The sequence below is a fragment of the Oncorhynchus clarkii genome, chromosome 17, assembly GCF_045791955.1.
Source record: "Oncorhynchus clarkii lewisi isolate Uvic-CL-2024 chromosome 17, UVic_Ocla_1.0, whole genome shotgun sequence".
Taxonomy (NCBI): Eukaryota; Metazoa; Chordata; class Actinopteri; order Salmoniformes; family Salmonidae; genus Oncorhynchus; species Oncorhynchus clarkii.
This window is the reverse complement of record NC_092163.1, coordinates 72861628-72882927: the sequence shown is the minus strand read 5'-3', so window position 1 is coordinate 72882927 and position 21300 is coordinate 72861628. Positions and strand designations below refer to the sequence as shown.

Genomic DNA, 21300 nt, shown 5'->3' with positions numbered 1-21300 from the left:
CTAGCCTTGGCTTTTCTAACTGCCTGTGTATAATGGTTTCTAGCTTCCCTGAACAGCTGCATATCACGGGGGCTGTCCGATGCTAATGCAGAACGCCATAGGATGTTTTTGTGTTGGTTAAGGGCAGTCAGGTCTGGGGAGAACCAAGGGCTATATCTGTTCCTGGTTCTAAATTTCTTGAATGGGGCATGTTTATTTAAGATGGTTAGGAAGGCATTTTTAAAAAATATCCAGGCATCCTCTACTGACGGGATGAGGTCAATATCCTTCCAGGATACCCCGGCCAGGTCGATTAGAAAAGCCATACCAAATACACAACATTTATTCGAAATGGAAACCTACGAAAATATAGGCCTATTTGAATTTTTAAATCCTCCAGGTAACTTAAGCCAACTGTTAACCTACAGAGTACGAAACATGAATGCAAACATGCTTTCTGCGGTCAGGCTACTAAGGTACCTTGACAAATGATGACATGATGTCTGTGGTTGTACAGTAAATCTAACATGTCCTGGTTTGATTAGATATGAATCATTTGTCATTGTTACCCTGAGACTGCCTTGTGTCTGAATGGTGGCGTAAGCTACAAGAGTATGTCAGAGCAGGCAGGCTCAACACTGATTCACATTCATTAGGCCAGGGGTTTGTGCATTGTATTCCACTTTAAAACAGGTGTAGACTGACCAACCGTCCTTCTGAAGCACTACTGTGAATGGCCGTAAGATGTCATCTGTTGAAATGGCTGTCGTCCATTCTTGACACATTGGACTAGTTCATATACTGTAGCTTTATAACAACGTATAACGTAACATTAATAGTGATACACTCCAAGGTCATGAAGAAACGGAAAGGCATCATACTATCGAAAGTTTCTCCCCTGGCTAAGAAATGAGAGAGAGAAGTTAAATCATTCACTTATTCATTCATGTCACTCTGTAAACCAAACAGAAAGACAACAGACAGAAAACACCACTGTGCTAGCTTTGTCAATACCTGATGTCTTCATCTACATCCGGAGCAGTATACAGTACTCCAATAACAAAGCATCTGGGTGAAAGGCTTCTAAAACAGTGTTCAGCGAAGCGGCACTGCCAGGGAAGACATGAAATATCGTTACAGCGACAGCAACAAGAGGTTTTCAGTCTGACAGAGGAGGTAAGGAAGCTATTTCAAATAGGCCTACCTAACGCACCCAATGGGAGTGGAGACCTAGTAGATCTCCGAAAATGCCCTCACCTAAAGATAACAGACACGCACATACACGCATGAACACGCACGCACACACACTTTCCTCACTGTCTCTGTGTTCCTCCAGTACCCAACTGTTGCTGCCCCTGATACGCCAAAAATCCCACTACACTAGGATCTAGGATCTAGGATCTAGGATCTGACGTTGGTTATATGCAGCACTCGTTTTATTCAGGAGAGACGCTGCATCCTGATGATCTCATCCTGCTCTACATACAGAGACAGTAGACATCATCAATTATTCAGTCGTACTGTGTAAACAGATAGGAGCAATGACCAACTCTACACACCTAGAGGCCTCCGCCAGGGTCCCACAGCTCCAACTCATCCCATATCATTTACCATACAGTACAGACACACTGCCAGTCTCAATCAGGAGTGCTGTCATCTTATCAACTATCACTACCTTAGCATTGTATGCAAATCTAATTTATAAAAGTTAAGATATACAATGAATTGCAGTATTTGGCTTGATTAGAATTGATTTTACAGGCCTTTTCAAATAATTTCTGATATTCTAAGCCAGCAAATATGCTTGCAGATCGCCCTACACAAAATAATAGGTTTTACGCACAGACCAATAGAATGGTATAGTCTGTCACTGTGAGTCAACCAATAGAATGGCATAGTCTGTCACTGTGAGTCAACCAATAGAATGGTATAGTCTGTCACTGTGAGTCAACCAATAGAATGGCATAGTCTGTCACTGTGAGTCAACCAATAGAATGGCATAGTCTGTCACTGTGAGTCAACCAATAGAATGGCATAGTCTGTCACTGTGAGTCAACCAATAGAATGGTATAGTCTGTCACTGTGAGTCAACCAATAGAATGGCATAGTCTGTCACTGTGAGTCAACCAATAGAATGGCATAGTCTGTCACTGTGAGTCAACCAATAGAATGGCATAGTCTGTCACTGTGAGTCAACCAATAGAATGGCATAGTCTGTCACTATGAGCCAGCTGAGTATATGAGTTAGTCAAAAAAAATGTAAAAGGGTTCTGTTCTTCGGCTGTCCCCGATAGGTGAACACTTTATGGTTTCAATCCAGGTATAACCTTTCACACAAATAACCCTTTTAGGTTCTAGATACCAAGTTGTTTTTCTGAGTGTAGTCTTTAGTTCCATTGTTCCACTCACCTTTCTATGCAACGTCTTCCAGTCAGAAGGCTGTAGAGACAGTAGGGACTGTAGAGACATCCAAGAAGACAACAAAACTCCTGTTGCATTTTCCACCCACTCTTTAAACCCTGATCAATAACCAACCACTTCATCTATAACCTCATCTTACATCGGACTCCTCCTTGTGACACACACAGCCTCTCCCTCTCTCTGTACTTTAACACCAGGCCCAAGCAGAAACAGATCAGACACTAACTAACCAGACAACACCTTCCTACAACAAAACACAGCCATTAAAATGCCCTGGCTCACTCGGGTCTCTCCCAACAATGACAGGATACCCTAACCCGTCCCTCCCTGGGAAACTCCCTGGGAAACTATGCTGATGCTCTGCCCAGCCCACTTCACTCCCCAGCTGAACACAGCTGAAGGGAGCTGCAGTGGCCTCACCAGCAATGTCCAATTGATAAAAAAAAGTTAAATTGATAAGAGCAAAGCATGAGTCACTCTAAAGGTGACCTCACAGTTGACTGACAGCGAAGGAGACAGCAAACAGAGCTGCTCCCTACAGATTCCTCCTTGGGACGGGAGTGCTTGGCCAACTCCCCAAAACAAAAGATTGGCACTGGAAGCAACACAGGGCAAAATAAATAATGAGACAGAGAGAGGGGGGGGGGGGGGGGGTAGAGAGAGAGAGAGATAGACAGAGAGAGAGTGAGAGATTAGACCCAACCAAATCATGAGAAAACAAAGAGATAATTACTTGACACATTGGAAAGAATTAACAAAAAAACTGAGCAAACTAGAATGCTATTTGGCCCTACACAGAGAGTACACAGCGGCAGAATACCTGACCACTGTGACTGACCCAAAATTAAGGAAAGCTTTGACTATGTACAGACTCAGTGAGCATAGCCTTGCTATTGAGAAAGGCCGCCGTAGGCAGACATGGCTCTCAAGAGAAGACAGGCTATGTGCTCACTGCCCACAAAATGAGGTGGAAACTGAGCTGTACTTCCTAACCTCCTGCCCAATGTATGACCATATTAGAGAGACATATTTCCCTCAGATTACACAGATCAAAGAATTCGAAAACAAATCCAATTTTGATAAACTCCCATATCTACTGGGTGAAATTCCACAGTGTGCCATCACAGCAGCAAGATTTGTGACCTGTTGCCACGAGAAAAGGGCAACCAGTGAAGAACAAACACCATTATAAATATAACCCATATTTATGCTTATTTATTTTATCTTGTGTCCTTTAACCATTTGTACATTGTTAAAACACTGTATATATATAATATGACATTTGTAATGTCTTTATTGTTTTGAAACTTCTGTATGTGTAATGTTTACTGTTAATTTTGATTGTTTATTTCACTTTATATATTCACTTTATATATTATCTACCTCACTTGCTTTGGCAATGTTAACACATGTTTCCCATGCCAATAAAGCCCTTGAATTGAATTGAATTGAGAGAGTGAGAAAGAAGGAGAGGGAGACAGAGACAGACAGAGCAAGAGAGAGTGAGAGTGACAGAGAGAGGGGAGAGAGAGAGAGAGAGAGAGAGAGAGACCAGCCCCCGGTGTCATGAAAGATCAGAGGGGCTCAATGAGACAATAATAACATGAGAGAAAAGCCTAGAGCATAACAAAGTGCAGTAAACATACACACTTCCCTATTGTGGTGACATCAAATTTACATCAATTATGACATCTATTTGCTTACCAAAACGTGTGTATCCAGGGTATCTGAGAACAACACCCTCTACCACCCACACATTCAGGAGGTTTTGTACAGAACAGCTGAAGTTAAATAACTTTAACCTTTTCTGGAGAAAAAAACAACAATATTTTTTGTCAGATGGATTGGTCACTCAACTTGTTATCCAATGACCTGTTTGCAATGATCTTGTTTTAACCTTTTATTTAACTAGGCAGGTCAGTTTAATTAAGAACAAATTATTTTTTACAATGATGGCCTAGGAACAGCAGGTTAACTGCCTTGTTCAGGGGCAGAACGACATATTTTTACCTCGTCAGCTCAGGGATTCGATTTAGAAACCTTTTGGTTACTGGCTTTTTTTAATACATTTTTTATTTCACCTTTATTTAACCAGGTCGGCTAGTAGAGAACAAGTTCTCATTTACAACTGCAACCTGGCCAAGATAAAGCAAAGCAGTATGACACAGACAACAACAGAGAGGTACACATGAGGCCTCCCGGGTGGCGCCGTGGTTAAGGGCGCTGTACAGCACTGCAGCACCAGCTGTGCCACCAGAGACTCTGGGTTTGCGCCCAGGCTCTGTCGTAACTGGCCGCGACCGGGAGGTCCGTGGGGCGACGCACAATTGGCCTAGCGTCGTCCGGGTTAGGGAGGGTTTGACCGGTAGAGAAATCCTTGTCTCATCGCGCACCAGCGACTCCTGTGGCGGGCCGGGCGCAGTGCACGCTAACCAAGGTTGCCAGGTGCACGGTGTTTCCTCTGACACATTTGTGCGGCTGGCTTCTGGGTTGGATTGCGCTGTCTTAAGAAGCAGTGCGGTTTGTGTATGACACAGTAGAACAAAAATTAATATATAAAATGTCTATATACAGTGTGTGCAAAAGGCAAGTTGCAGTGGTGGGTGGTATAAGGTGATTTAGTAACAAAACGGATGGCACTGTGATAGACTGCATCCAGTTTGCTGAGTAGAGTATTGGAAGCTATTTTGTAGATGACATCGCCGAAGTCTCGGTAGGATAGTCAGTTTTACCAGAGCTTTGTTGCCGTAGGACGCATGTCCAGGGTGGTGATGCTAGTCGGGTGGGCGGGTGAAAACAATTGGATACCAGTGACCTATTGAACTCAAGCGGCTGCACAGTATTGTCTTGTACACAATAAACAAGTCAAGGTGACACGAGAAAAAAATCGGCTCGAATATATAAAATGTACCCTCCATACACGCGGAACTGTGTAGTTGGTGAACCGAGTCTGCCGATAAGAATATGGTACAAAGCCTTGGCCAGGTTGATGAAGACGGCTGCACAGGAGTTGTAGATAGGCAGGGCAGTATGTATATATAGGTCTGTAACAGTTTGGGTCGATGAGACAAGTCTAGTAGGTAGCTACTAAAACAATTGGATACCATGAAATTGGGGGTGGGCAGTCAGGTCTGGAGTGAAGGGGTAAAATTTTTTTGAACAAAAATATATATATATTTAATATCCTTCCAATAAAATATTTTATAAAGGTTTAAGAGGTACACAAGGAGTAAACTATAAACAAGCCAATAACACAATAAATGTTTGAACAAGTCAATGACACAGTAGAAAAAAATGAATATATAAAATGTAATACAGTGTGTGCAAAAGGCATGAGGAGGTAAGTGAAATTTATGAACAAAAAATAGGCCATAGGAGCGAATAAGGGGTGGTCGTTTGATCGCTTACCCATAGCGGATACAGGCAATGAGGCAGTGATTGAGATCCTGATTGAAAATAGCGGAGGTGTATTTGGAGGGCAAGTTGGTCAGGATAATGTCTATGAGGGTGCCCATGTTTACGGATTTAGGGTTTGGTGGGTTCAGATTTGTGTACGATTGAAGGCATTTAGCTTAGATTGTAGGACTGCCGGGGTGTTAACCATCTCCCAGTTTAGGTCACCTAACAGAACGAACTCTGAAGCTAGATGGGGGGCAATCAATTAACAAATGGTGTCCAGGGCACAGCTTTGAGCGGAGGGGGGTCCAGAAGGCTGATATTGCAATGATGTAGTTGGGTATGGAAATCTCAGAATTTTTGGTGGCCTTCCTAATCCAGGATTTAGACAGCAAGGTCATCAGGGTTGGCGGAGTGAGTGAGTAAAGCAAACTTAGGGAGGAGGCTTCTGATGTTGACATGCATGAAACCAAGGCTTTTTTGATCACAGAAGTCAACAAATGAGAGTGCCTGGGGACATGCAGGGCCTGTGAATAACAGAGGAGGAGTAGGATAAGGGTACGGCTAAAGGCTATCAAAACTGGTCGCCTAGAGTGTTGGGGACAAAAAATAAAAGGAGAAGATTTCTGGGCAAGCCATAATGTGCAGGCACTAAGAGTGATGATAAGAGAGGTTGTATCTCTGGACATGCTGGTTATAATGGGTGAGGTCACCGCATGTGTGGGAGGTGGGACAAAGGAGGTATCAGAGGTATGATGAGTGGAACTAGGAGCTCCATTGTAAACTAAAACAATGATAACTAACCTAAACAGCAGTATTCAAGGCATATTGGCATTTGAGAAAGACATACAGCGAGGCATAAAGTAATCACAGGTGTTGAGAAGACTATAGAGTTCAGGTGCATACTTGTCATTTCCGGTCACAACTTGCAGACTTGTTCACGTGCTGCTGTGCGTTTTGTTGCCAACCTTACTTTGCTACCTGACAACTTTACTGTTTTTACTTTTGAATTACGTTTATATTTTTAGTTTTTCCCTCACTCAACTTTTTCACTCCGGACGTTTTATCTGGACATGGTTCGCCAGGACCTTCACCAGCCGAAGCTAAGTAGTAACATTAACATGATACCTTCTAATTGCAGTCGCTGTAGTCATAATATACAGGAGAACATTTGCCTTTCGGCGAGGATAGCTGTGCTGCAAGCCCAGCTTCAGACGCAATTGTTAGGCAAGGGTAATTTCAGTGTAGGAAAGGATGAAACAGCGTCTGTGCCACCAGTAAGTACAGATAGTAACGTTAGTATGAATCCCCTCGCACGGTCCCCGCAGCCAGACAACTTTCTCATGGCTTCTGGAGGGAAATGCTGTAGGAATGCTCAACCGGTGACGCTCATTCAGCCGACAGAAACTTTCAACCGGTTCTCCCCATTAAGCAGCGAGTCGGAGTCAGAGGCCGAGCCTTCTCTGGTCTCTACTCCACCCGTTACGGGGTCTGAGACGCCGAAGGCTCCCACCATTAGCTCTGACAAATTGAAAACCCTAGTCATTGGCGACTCCATTACTCGCAGTATTGGACTTAAAACGAATCATCCAGCGATCATACACTGTTTACCGGGGGGCAGGGCTACCGACGTTAAGGCTAATCTGAAGATGGTGCTGGCTAAAGCAAAAACTGGCGAGTGTAGAGAGTATAGAGATATTGTTATCCACGACGGCACCAACGATGTTAGGATGAAACAGTCAGAGGTCACCAGCTTCAGGGTGTAAATCAGCTAGAAAGATGTGTCGGCATCGAGTAATTGTCTCTGGCCCCGTCCCAGTTAGGGGGAGTGATGAGCTCTACAGCAGAGTCTCACAACTCAATCGCTGGTTGAAAACTGTTTTCTGCACCTCCCAAAAGATAGAATTTGTAGATGATTGGCCCTCTTTCTGGGACTCACCCACAAACAGGACCAAGCCTGGCCTGTTGAGGAGTGACGGACTCCATCCTAGCTGGAGGGGTGCTCTCATCTTATCTACGAACATAAACAGGGCTCTATCACCCCTAGCTCCACAATGAAATAGGGTGCAGAACAGGCAGAAAGCCTGCCAGCTTAGTGGAGTCTGCCACTAGCACAGTCAAGTGTAATCAGCTCAGCTATCCCCATTGAGACCGTGTCTGTGCCTCGACCTAGGTTGGGCAAAACTAAACATGGCGGTGTTCGCTTTAGCAATCTCACTAGAATAAAGACCTCCTCCATTCCTGACATTATTGAAAGAGATTGTGATACCTCCCATCTCAAAATAGGCCTACTTAATGTTAGATCCCTCACTTCAAAGGCAGTTATAGTCAATGAACTAATCACTGATCATAATCTTGATGTGATTGGCCTGAAACATGGCTTAAGCCTGATGAATTTACTGTGTTAAATGAGGCCTCACCTCCTGGTTATACTAGTGACCATATCCCCCGTGTATCCCGCAAAGGCGGAAGTGTTGCTAACATTTACGATAGCAAATGTCAATTTACAACAAACAAAAAACGACGTTGTCGTCTTTTGAGCTTCTAGTCATGATATCTATGCAGCCTACCCAATCACTTTTTATAGCTACTGTTTACAGGCCTCCTGGGCCATAAACAGCATTCCCCACTGAGTTCCCTGAATTCCTATCGGACATTGTAGTCATAGCAGATAATATTCAAATTTTTGGTGACTTTAATATTCACGTGGAAAAGTCCACAGAACCACTCCAAAAGGCTTTCGGAGCCATCATCGACACAGTGGGTTTAGTCCAACATGTCTCTGGACGTACTCACTGCCACAGTCATACTCTGGATCTAGTTTTGTCCCGTGGAATAAATGTTGTGGATCTTAATGTTTTTCCTCATAACCCTGGACTATCGGACCACCATTTTATTACGTTTGCACATGCAACAAATAATCTGCTCAGACCCCAACCAAGGAGCATCAAAAGCCGTGCTATAAATTCTCAGACAACCCAAAGATTCCTTGATGCCCTTCCAGACTCCCTCTGCCTACCCAAGGACGTCAGAGGACAAAAATCAGTTAACCACCTAACTGAGGAACTCAATTTCACCTTGCACAATACCCTAGATGCAGTTGCACCCCTAAAAACTAAAAACATTTGTCATAAGAAACTAGCTCCCTGGTATACAGAAAATACCCAAACCTCTGAAGCAAGTTTCCAGAAAATTGGAACGGAAATGGCGCCACACCAAACTGGAAGTCTTCCGACTTGCTTGGAAAGACAATACCGTGCAGTATCGAAGAGCCCTCACTGCTGCTTGATCATCCTATTTTTCAAACTTAATTGAGGAAAAAAAGAACAATCCGAAATGTATTTTTGATAATGTCGCAAAGCTAACTAAAAAGCAGCATTCCCCAAGAGAGCTTTCACTTCAGCAGTAATACATTAATGAACGTCTTTGAGGAAAAGATCATGATCATTAGAAAGCAAATTACGGACTCCTCTTTAAATCTGCGTATTCCTCCAAAGCTCAGTTGTCCTGAGTCTGCACAACTCTGCCAGGACCTAGGATCAAGGGAGACACTCACGTGTTTTAGTACTATATCTCTTGACACAATGATGAAAATAATCATGGCCTCTAAAACTTCAAGCTGCATACTGGACCCTATTCCAACTAAACTACTGAAAGAGCTGCTTCCTGTGCTTGACCCTCCTATGTTGAACATAATAAACGGCTCTCTATCCTCTGGATGTGTACCAAGCTCACTAAAAGTGGCAGTAATAAAGACTCTCCTGAAAAAGCCAAACCTTGACCCAGAAAATATAAAAAACTATCTAAAATGTTTGAAAAAGCTGTTGCTCAGCAACTCACTGCCTTTCTGAAGACAAACAATGTATATGAAATGTGTCAGTCTGGTTTTAGACCCCATCATAGCACTGAGACTGCACTTGTGAAGGTGGTAAATGACCTTTTAATGGCGTCAGACCGAGGCTCTGCATCTGTCTTCGTGTTCCTAGACCTTAGTGCTGCTTTTGATACCATCGATCACCACATTCTTTTGGAGAGATTGGAATCCCAAATTGGTCTACACGGACAAGTTCTGGCCTGGTTTAGATCTTATCTGCCGGAAAGATATCCGTTTGTCTCTGTGAATGGTTTGTCCTCTGACAAATCAACTGTAAATTTCGGTGTTCCTCAAGGTTCCGTTTTAGGACCACTATTGTTTTCACTATATATTTTACCTCTTGGGGATGTCATTTGGAAACATAATGTTAACTTTCTAGTTAGTTTTTCATAGCCTGCTTCTACACCTGCATTGCTTGCTGTTTGGGGTTTTAGGCTGGGTTTCTGTACAGCACTTTGATATATCAGCTGATGTAAGAAGGGCTATATAAATACATTTGATTAGATTTTGATTTGATTGGGAGAGCTAGCTAAGACAACAACGGGTGAGACAACAACAGCTAATCAGCTAAAACAACAACAACAGGTAAAATGGCTATGACTGGGCAGAGAACATTGGTTAAATACACACAGAGCCTTAGTTCACGGCTGGGGCCGACAGATAGACAAAAAATAAACAGAATGGAGTACCGTGATTAATGGACAGAGTCCAGGGGCAGCAATCGATGGAACAGGGAAGTAGTCGCTACTACGCTAGCACGCGAGCGACACAGCGTTTAAAGTTAGTAGCCCGGGGCTAGTAGAAGCGTCTGCTCCGACGTCAGACGGAGGCTGGTTGAAGGCACAGCAGATGGAGTATTCGTGGCAGACCAGTCATGATGGTGCGGCGGGGCACCGTGTCGACAAAGGATCCAAGCCAGATGGCGAAAGAGGTATTGTAGTTGTAGTAATTTAGTTTGCTAGCCGAGATATGCGCCTGGCTCACGGCTAACTGGTGCTAGCTTCGGGGCAGCCACTATAGCCACTCGGTAGCAGCGGTGATCCGGTGCCAAGGTCCAGAGCTTACGGCAAGGATCCGGTGGAGTAGTGGCTTCTAGCTGTGTCTGGGTGGAGTCCGGGTGAACAACTGAGTAGGCCGGGAGGTGGGCCTCAGGGATAGCTTCGGTACTGGGTAACTCGGTGGGTGCTAGCTAGCTGTGAAAATCAAGAGTAATGGTCCAGGGATTATGGCAGGAATCCGGCGTTGTAGTGGAGAGACAGTCCGATACTGGTAGGCTGGAGAGTATTATCCAGGCTAAAAAAAAGGGCTGGTATCTGTGCAGAAGGTAAAGGCTGCTAGCAGTGGCTAACAATGACTAAATAGCTTTAGCTTTTTAATTAGCTGTTTCGCTTCTGATGGCTAGGTGGTTCTTGCTATAAGGTCTAAAAATTTAAAATAATAGCGGTTCCGTATCACATTGGTTATGGCAGGTTACCGGAAGGTATAAATTAATTAAAATGGAAAAGAGATTGAAAATAAAATTGATATATATACACAAAAAAAGATGAAAAATACAAAAGTACACGAGAGGACGAACAAAACACGTCTGCACTGCATCTTGGATGGTGTAGCACTAGGCTACCTGCCGCTCCACTGTAGTGGAGGAGCAGCTAGCTAATCAGGTAAGAGAAAAATTAAACAACATTGTTCACATTATCGGCAAATCATAAAGTGGGTGGTTCCATCCCAGAATGCTGATTGGCTGACAGCCGTGGTATATCAGACCATATACCATGGGTATGACAAAACATGTATTTTTACTGCTGTAATTACGTTGGTAACCATTTTAGAATAGCGATGAACACCTCGGGGTTTGCTGTATATGGCCAATATACCACGGTTAAGAGCTGTATCCTAAGGGCTTTGCGTCGTGCCTAAGAACAGCCCTTACCCATGGTATATTGGCCAATTACCACACCCCCTCGGGCCTTATTGCTTAAGTATAGGAGTCCTCTAAAGAACCTTGATTTTGCTAACAGTCTAAATTGTGTCATTTCGCCTATGTTGTATAAGTCTGTGAATATTTCTGACAGTATGTATTGATCTCTATTGTTACTTTTAGAATAACATAACAACAGTAATGCGCCTGGTCACTCGGAGCAATCTGTGTCCACCCTTGAGACAGACTCGAGACGGACAGTTTTAGAGGCTACAGGCAACTAGAATAGCTACGCACCTGAAGGAGATGGCACACCCTGTTGTCTAACCACCACCACCACCACACACACACAACACACACACACACACACACACACACACACACACACACACACACACACACACACACACACACACACACACACACACACACACAAACACGCAGACTGAACTTTGCCCCATCCTCCTAAAGACAGGTAAGGCCATCAATAATTAGCCAGCTGCCAGTGAGGGCACTCCCTTCCTGTCCGGCTGACACATTTGTAGGAAGTCTCAAGGAGAACATTTGTCATGGAGAGGAAAAGGACAGGAGAGAAAATGGTTAGGAGAAAAGACAGAGATAAGGGGGAGAGAGGGGAAGGAGGGAAAGAGTAAGGCAGGAAAGTAAGGAAGGTCAGAGAGAGAGAGGAGGGAAGGAGATATGGGGCCACGAGATAAAAAGAGGTAGGGCAGAGGGAGGCAAGAGAGAAGGGGCCAGAAGAGAGAGGGAGACAGGGAAGAAAGGGGGCCAGGAGAGAGAGGGGGCCAGGACAGAGAGGGAGGCAGGGGAGAGGGGGGGGGGGGGCAGGAGAGAAAGGGGGCCAGGAGAGAGATGAAGACAAGAGAGAGGGGGCCAGGAGAGAGAGGGGGCCAGGACAGAGAGGGGGCCAGGGGAGAGGGGGCCAGGAGAGAGAGGGGGGCAGGAGAGAGAAGGGGCCAGGAGAGAGATGAAGACAAGAGAGAGGGGGCCAGGAGAGAAAGGGAGGCAGGGGAGAGAGGGGGCCAGGAGAGAGAGGGAGGCAGGGGAGAGAGGGGGCCAGGAGAGAAAGGGGGCCAGGACAGAGAGGGAGGCAGGGGAGAGAGGGGGCCAGGAGAGAGAGGGGGCCAGGAGAGAAAGGGGGCCAGGAGAGAGATGAAGACAAGAGAGAGGGGGCCAGGAGGGAGAGGGAGGCAGGGGAGAGAGGGGGCCAGGAGAGAGAGGGAGGCAGGGGGGAGAGGGGGCCAGGAGAGAGAGGGAGGCATGGGAGAGAGGGGGTCAGGAGAGAGAGGGGGCTAGGAGATAGAGGGAGGCAGGGGAGAGAGGGGGCCAGGAGAGACAGGGAGGCGGGGGAGAGGGAGGCAAGAGAGAGATAAAGACAAGAAATAAGGGGCCAGGAGAGAGAGGGAGGCATGGGAGAGAGGGGGCCAGGAGAGAGAGGGGACCAGGAGAGAGAGGGAGGCAGGGGAGAGAGGGGGCCAGGAGAGAGAGGGAGGCAGGGGAGAGAGGGGGGCAGGGGAGAGAGGAGGCCAGTAGAGAGAGGGGGCCAGTAGAGAGAGGGGGCCAGGGGAGAGGGGGGGACAGGGGAGAGAGGGGGCCAGGAGAGAGAGGGAGGCAGGGGAGAGAGGGGGCCAGTAGAGAGAGGGGGCCAGTAGAGAGAGAGGGCCAGGGGAGAGGGGGGGACAGGGGAGAGAGGGGGCCAGGAGAGAGGGGGAGAGAGGGGGCCAGGAGAGAGGGGGAGGCAGGGGAGAGAGGGGGCCAGGAGAGAGGGGGCCAGGAGAGAGAGGGAGGCAGGGGAGAGAGGGGGCCAGGAGAGAGAGGGGGCCAGGAGAGACAGGGAGGCAGGGGAGAGGGAGGGAGATAAGGGGCAGGAAGGAAGGAAATAGGTAAAAAACATTATTTAGGTCAGAATCCTGGTGTGTGTGTGTAGAGACTGAGGAGCCTGAGGCGTTTAGTGTCTTTCTTTTGTCTTTATTCTCTATACATGCCTCCCCATCAGCTCGCATGTATCCGTGGCCAAATTCCTGACCATGGTGAGGTGCCTGGAGTAAAATATTTCTCTGTTTATGGCTTCTGTTTGACCCCCTGTTGACCTCCTGCAGGAACTGTACCCGTAGTGGATATAATAACGCCTTGGTGGACATAATAATGCCATGGTGGACATAATAACAACATGGTGGATATAATAACGCCATGGTGGATATAATAATGCCATGGTGGAAATAATAACAACATGGTGGATATAATAACGCCATGGTGGATATAATAATGCCATGGTGGAAATAATAACGCCATGGTGGATATAATAATGCCATGGTGGACATAATAACAACATGGTGGATATAATAACGCCATGGTGGATATAATAATGCCATGGTGGAAATAATAACGCCATGGTGGATATAATAACGCCATGGTGGATATAATAACGCCATGGTGGATATAATAACTCCATGGTGGATATAATAATGCCATGGTGGATATAATAATGCCACGTTGGAAAGAACAACCATGGTGGAAAGAACAACCATGGTGGACAGCATAACTCCATGGTGGATATAGTAACGCCATGGTGGATATAATAACGCCACGGTGGAAAGAACAACCATGGTGGAAAGAACAACCATGGTGGAAAGAACAACCATGGTGGACATCATAACTCCATGGTGGATATAGTAACGCCATGGTGGAAAGAACAACCATGGTGGAAAGAACAACCATGGTGGACATCATTACTCCATGGTGGACATAATAACTCCACTGTGGATATAGTAATGCCATGGTGGACATAATAACTCCATGGTGGACATAATAACTCCATGGTGGACATAATAACTCCATGGTGGACATAATAACTCCATGGTGGACATAATAACTCCATGGTGGACATAATAACGCCATGGTGGATATAATAACGCTGTAGTGGACATAATAATGTCATGGTGGACATCATAACGACGTAGTGGATAAATTAACTCCATGGTGGATATAATAACGCCATAGTGGATATAATAACTCCATGGTGGCCATAATAACTCCATGGTGGACATAATAACTCCATGGTGGACATAATAACTCCATGGTGGACATAATAACTCCATGGTGGACATAATAACGCCATGGTGGATATAATAACGCTGTAGTGGACATAATAATGTCATGGTGGACATCATAACGACGTGGGATAAATTAACTCCATGGTGGATATAATAACGCCATAGTGGATATAATAACTCCATGGTGGCCATAATAACTCCATGGTGGACATAATAACTCCATGGTGGACATAATAACTCCATAGTGGACATAATAACTCCATGGTGGATATAGTAACACCATGGTGGACATCATAACGCCATGGTGGATATAATAACACCATGGTGGATATAATAACACCATGGTGGACATCATAACGGTGGATATAATAACACCATGGTGGATATAATAACACCATGGTGGATATAATAACACCATGGTGGATATAATAACACCATGGTGGACATCATAACGGTGGATATAATAACGCCATGGTGGACATAATAACGGTGGATATAATAACACCATGGTGGATATAATAACGCCATGGTGGACATAATAACGGTGGATATAATAACACCATGGTGGATATAATAATGCCACAATGGATATTTTTTTGTTCTAAACAGTCCTAACAGTCTTAATTGACCACAAGAACACTTAATTTATTGATATAAAATGAGGCATAGGCTACTGACAACATTTGACTGCACTAATAACATTGTACAATGCTACCTTATATAATGTTACTTACCCTACATTATTCATCTCATATGCATACGTATATACTGTACTCTATATCATCGACTGCATCCTTATGTAATACATGTATCACTAGCCACTTTAACTATGCCACTTTGTTTACATACTCACCTCATGTATATACTGTTTACCATCTACGTATCTTGACTATGCTGCTCTGTACCATCACTCATTCATATATCCTTATGTACATATTCTTTATCCCCTTACACTGTGTATAAGACAGTAGTTTTGGAATTGTTAGTTAGATTACTTGTTGGTTATTACTGCATTGTCGGAACTAGAAGCACAAGCATTTCGCTACACTCGCATTAACATCTGCTAACCATGTGTATGTGACAAATAAAATTTGATTTGATTTGATTTGTACTCCAAAATAGCTAACATCTAAATGCAAGCGTTTAGCTATATACACCTTGGTGAGACCAATTATAAAGCCTCTGCAAGGTTAGACTACACATCCAATCAATAGCCTAGAGAGACCACAGAGGATTCCTGTCCTCCAAAAAGTCTCCATTCCAGTTAGCTTTTGATCAATAATGCTTCCCTGGCCCAGTAGTTTATAACCGGGGCAGGACATTCACTCAAGCCCAGGGCTCAGCCACCGGAGAGCCACAATAACACTCAGGAATGCTAAAGAGAGCTCTGCAGAGAGGCACCAATCGTTTCTGAACTTACAATGCCAAGTAGGCGACATGAGACACTCAAATGCACACTGCAGCTGCTCACTGCTGTGATTATCTACACAACAGAGAGGTTCTCTGATGGTGTTTTCATGAATGAGCTCTCGTGTCCTCGTAGTGAGAGGAAAAACTATTCAAGGATGCAGGTAAGCAAAGACCATCTACAATATCCGAGATGCTATCCGAGTCAATGCATAATTAAGACACAGATTAGAGCACATTAACACTGTAAAATTGTCAAACCCTCACAGTGACACTAGAGCAGGGATCATCAACTAGATTCAGTCACGGCTGATTTTTGTCTGAGCGGATGGTCGGCGGCCGAAACATATTAATAATAATTTGTACATTACAAATTGACCACAACTGAGCCGAAAAAGCATTAAAAATTGTGTCATACCTTGATTACATTGACACGATTACACATGTCCGTGTTTGTATTCGTGGGAATAATTGAGAACAGATTTCCTAAATTAAACTCATTTTTAGCTGATTTCCTGGTGATTTTTTTATAAAAAATAATAAAAATGTTATACTAAAAACTTTGGGGGCCAAAAAATATCACTGGTGGGCTAGGTTTTGGACCGCGGGCCACCTGTTGCCAACCCCTGGACTATAGGGTATGTCTGCCAGCTAGACGTGCTAACATGGGGTCAGAGGATTAAATGGTGCCTTGGAACAATCAAACAAGTTCTGCACCCAACGCTTTGACAACATAAAGCCATTTCCTCCCTCCACCGGCCCTTGCTGCCCTCTCCCATAGCTCTACAGCTCTCCATTGAGTGAACACTGTAAATCTGGACTATAGATGAACAGTTAAAACCTGCAGTCAACACCCACACGGGTTTCCATTACGTCTGAATCCCAAAAGGCACCCTATATCCATAGGGCTCATGTCAAAAGTAGTGCACTATATAGGGAATAGCGTTCCATTTGGGACACAGACTAGGTCACAGACAGTACTGGTGGATGGATAGACAGAGCCAAGTCCTTCTCCTAACAAGCTATTCTGTATGGGAGCAGTGGTTACATATATGAGATGCATGTGTGTTCACTGTCGGAAAGGTGATGACTCATGACTGAGACTCATAATGGAAGAATTGATTGCCTTAATCCATCAAGCAAAATTAAGAACAAAACAGAGGATTTCCAAATGTGTTTCAAACCAACCAGTTGGGACACATACAGTATCCATTTCTGCCAAGTCATACGCTGTAGAGGAATTCACCATCTGCTCGTCTCTCATAGGCTCTACAGGCAAACTGCTCAATTACCGCCCAGCATGGTGGTTGGGCTGGGTGCCTGGGCCTGCCTGGTCTGGGCCTGTGGAGAGCCCCTTCCCTGCCACCCTCGCCATCTCTCTACCAGATACTAATGATATGATACGCTCCTCCCCTTCCTTTGCCCCTATCCAATTGTGTTAGATCAGTGAATGACATTTTAAAGGTACAAAGTCTGCATCTATATATAGGGAGCACACTCAACCAGTAGAAAACAGGGAGTTTCTGCTTGTATGTTGAAATGTGAGCCTAATCAGAAATCAGTGAAAACTCTTACCTTCTCAACTGGGCCAATCAGGTTTCCATATATCCCCATGCAGGTTTGGATTGTGTTCCTTAAAATCCCCACCCCTAAAGAAGCACACAAGAAAGAGACAGTTATTACATCAGGAGTAGGATTATGGATGTCATAATAAAACAAAATGACAGACTACTACTACTACTACTACTACTACTACTACTACTACTACTACTACTACTACTACTACTACTACTACTACTACTACTACTACTACTACTACTACTACTACTACTACTACTACTACTACTACTACTACTACTACTACTACTACTACTACTACTACTACTACTACTACTACTACTACTACTACTACTACTACTACTACAAATAACGCATCTTCAGGCTACACAAGATGGGAATGGGTAAAACCAGTGATTTGGCAAAATGAAATGCAGTGTCATTTAGTGTAGGATTAAGATTGTGGAGAGCAGATGTGACAAGGAGGCTTGTATGTACAAATGACTGAGGCAAACAGTGAATGGATGTATCCATGGGGAATAGCCAACAGTCCTACAGTGGCAGATTCACATTCATTTGGAGAAGAAAAACAACTTATGATCTGGGCTAATTAATTACATTAGAAATGGTGCCACATCTGTCAGTCCTCCTTCAGCGGAGTCAGCTGAATTAGGGTGTCTAAATCAGACGTGTGTCCTGGGCCCCATTCATATTCATCACAATAATTAATCCAATTACACACTAACACAGACAGGGGCACACACACACACGCACAGACACATATGTGACACGAACACATAGATGCATGCACACGCACAGACACACATGCAAACACACTGAAGCATGCATGCATGTAGGCAAATACACACACACACACACACAGTACTAAAGTACTGTATGACCCTCTGCTCTTCTAGTTTCATTGTGCCCTTCACTTCAGAGTAAAAGCCTTATGTGGACCCATTGCGGCAGGCATCATAACAGACTTTGATAAAAACATAGATAAATGTGTTGGTTTATTCATCTCAAACAGCAGATGGCTTTCATGCAGCTCATTTATGCTCAGAACGCAAACACAGAGCATGGCGAGAGAATGAGAATGAGTTTTTCTGCTGGCCAAACAACAACTCTCAGTGCTGAAGACACATTTCTTGATCTGGAGGTAAACGTTGGCATGGAGTATCGCCAAGGCCAACCTTTGTGGAGATCAAAATAAATGTTCCAGGTGTGGGTTCGGCTGAAACAAAATGGACCTGCACATTGCTAGGCCTATACTCCCTAGTGCTTTTCTCCAATGAACGATTTCGGCTTGAAATGGGGCTTCGCCAGGACAGACAACGTGCTCTGAGGTTCAGTCAGGCCAGTGTCATTCAGCATGGTGATGGAGTTCAGGACCCTGGACAGTGCCCTGTTGAACAGCTCTCTCTCTCTCTCTCTCTCTCTCTCTCTCTCTCTCTCTCTCTCTCCTCTCTCTCTCTCTCTCTCTCTCTCTCTCTCTCTCTCTCTCTCTCTCTCTCTCTCTGCAGATGGAGGTCAGACAACTTCACTGAGAAACTCCACAGAATTGTTTATTTGGGGCAAGTCCCCCAAATTAAATGTGTCCATGACCACAAACACTCAGCTGTCTGAGAGGCTGCATCAAACATATACAATATATTTAATGTTATTATGTAGCAACCCTTTAGCTTTTGTAACCAGATACCATGTCTCACTGTACTGGTTACAGCATCCTCTCAGCTGACCCTCCATCACAGAATCTGAGCAGACCTGACTCACATTAGGACATTCTGCGTTCACACATGCAGCCCAATTCTGATATTTTGCATAATTATTGGTAAAATAGTTGATCTGATTGGTCAAAAGACCATTTGGTGGAAAAAGATCAGAACTGGGCTGCCTGTGTAAATACAGTCTAGAACCATCAGGAGTCAGGACCTGAAGAGAGGTCTTTATCTGAACCACTGCTAGGGCCCACTAGCTTAGTTGGTTCAACCAATTCTGCTCCTATTGGTGATTATCCCATATCTCTCAAGCTTACTCAAGGAAAGACATGCTCCTCTAATAGATTATGTTTAAAAGCCTGGATGGTGGATGGCATTGATATGAATATTGTACTAGATGTATAGATCATTTATCTGAGAGGTTGTTTAGGGTAGGTAACATTTCTATTTTCTGAGAACAAAAAAGTTTGGTAAAAATATTAAATATCTGCATACTGGCTATCCTTAGGCAAACACATTTTGAAGAGAAATAAGTGGGCAGAATTAATAGTTTTTTTGTTATTTAATAAAAATCGAAAATTTAGAAAGGGGGTGTTTTGCCCCACCATCGGGACAAAATTATCCCTGAAGTTTAGTGTGTTAAAATCTATATATGTTTCATTTTTTCCCTTTTTTTTTGTAATTGACTCTTAAAAGCTCAAGTCTAGGTATCTTACTGTAATTAAATAAATCAAATATCAAAGCCCAATGATGTAAGGTCCCTATTAATTTTCACGCTTCCTATCGAAATCATCCTAAAATATCTCAAAATTGATTTCAATGAAGTTCAATGAAGTTACTTATAGATGATTTGTTCACTGAAGTTAGTTATAGATACTGTAGATGATTTGGACATGATTTGAAAATGCTAATATGGGTACTATTGACTTGTATTGGATTGTCCTGGGGGCATTTTGCCCCAAACATACTAACTTTAAATATTATTATTTTATAAAAACTGTTGCCAATCACTCTGGCCAAATGGATTATTTTTATTTAGGCTCCCTTACTGGTATATATATAAAAAAGTTATAGATCTAACTATATTTGATTAAATATAGGCTTAAATCTTTTTCTAAATGACAAAATATTCGAGCAATGTACTTGAACATTGTTTTGTTGGAGTGACTCAAACAGTTGAGATGAGACTGCTTACATTTTTAGTTGCGCAAGAGAAGTGGTAGCCAGGGAAAGTGTCGATTGTTTTTGTTGTTGCGCGAAATAAAGTGGTTTCTGTGAGAATTACAGGCAGGGGATGTTCAACCCCAAACCATCCTATTATCCTCATTCAAAATGAATGAAAACAAATTAATCATATACATAGTTATTATGCGAAGCATGCTATAGGTGCGGTATAATGGCGTTATTTGACAGTCAAAAGGCTATAACAGCTATATGTTGTACAATTTTGGTTACTAAAGAATAAAACAACAAAAAAACTGCAGGTTGAAAAAGTATCGCTGCCGCGGGTAGCAGCGATACTGCTACGTAGCCTACCAGTCAAACGATACTGTTCTTAGCCTATTCTTCTTGCTCTTTCTAGTTCCTACTCAACCAAACTACAAATTGCGAATGCGCATATAAATGCATGACATACCAGAGAACGTAATGCGATGTGTCCGACTCCCCTGTTGGCCTAAATATACAAATGTTTCCGTTATAATAGCTAGAATAGTCGATAGACCCTGCTCAGTCAACTGACAGCAAAGGCTTGCCTTGTGTGTTGCACTTAAAGTGCGGGGGGCAAAGAGGCGACAGATGGGGGATGGTCCCAGGGCCGGCTCTGGCCTTTTGGGGCCCTAAGCAAGATTTGGTTTGCGCCCCCCCTCCCCTGAATTCTACACATTTTTCCATGATTTATGCCATGTTAATTATATCTGAGTGAGATTGACTAACAAAATCAATGGGGGCCAGGGT

The 21300-nt window shown here is 43.9% G+C and overlaps 1 protein-coding gene across 4 annotated transcripts in view; it reads right to left on the bottom strand.

Annotated features, from left to right (window-relative positions):
- Window positions 1-21127, bottom strand: part of LOC139371392 (protein kinase C and casein kinase substrate in neurons protein 1-like) — a 45624-nt gene extending 24497 nt beyond the window's left edge. For 2 of the 4 annotated variants that reach the window (XM_071111775.1, XM_071111778.1), the window contains exons 1-2: window positions 20981-21127; window positions 17642-17715 (exon numbers count right to left, since the gene is read on the bottom strand). The gene's annotated coding sequence lies outside the window, so the exon portion shown is untranslated. Of the gene's footprint in view, window positions 1-2388; window positions 2705-17641; window positions 17716-20980 lie in introns of those variants that run through there. The other 2 variants (XM_071111776.1, XM_071111779.1) reach the window with 2 other exon arrangements.
- Between the last annotated feature and the right edge of the window lie 173 nt (window positions 21128-21300).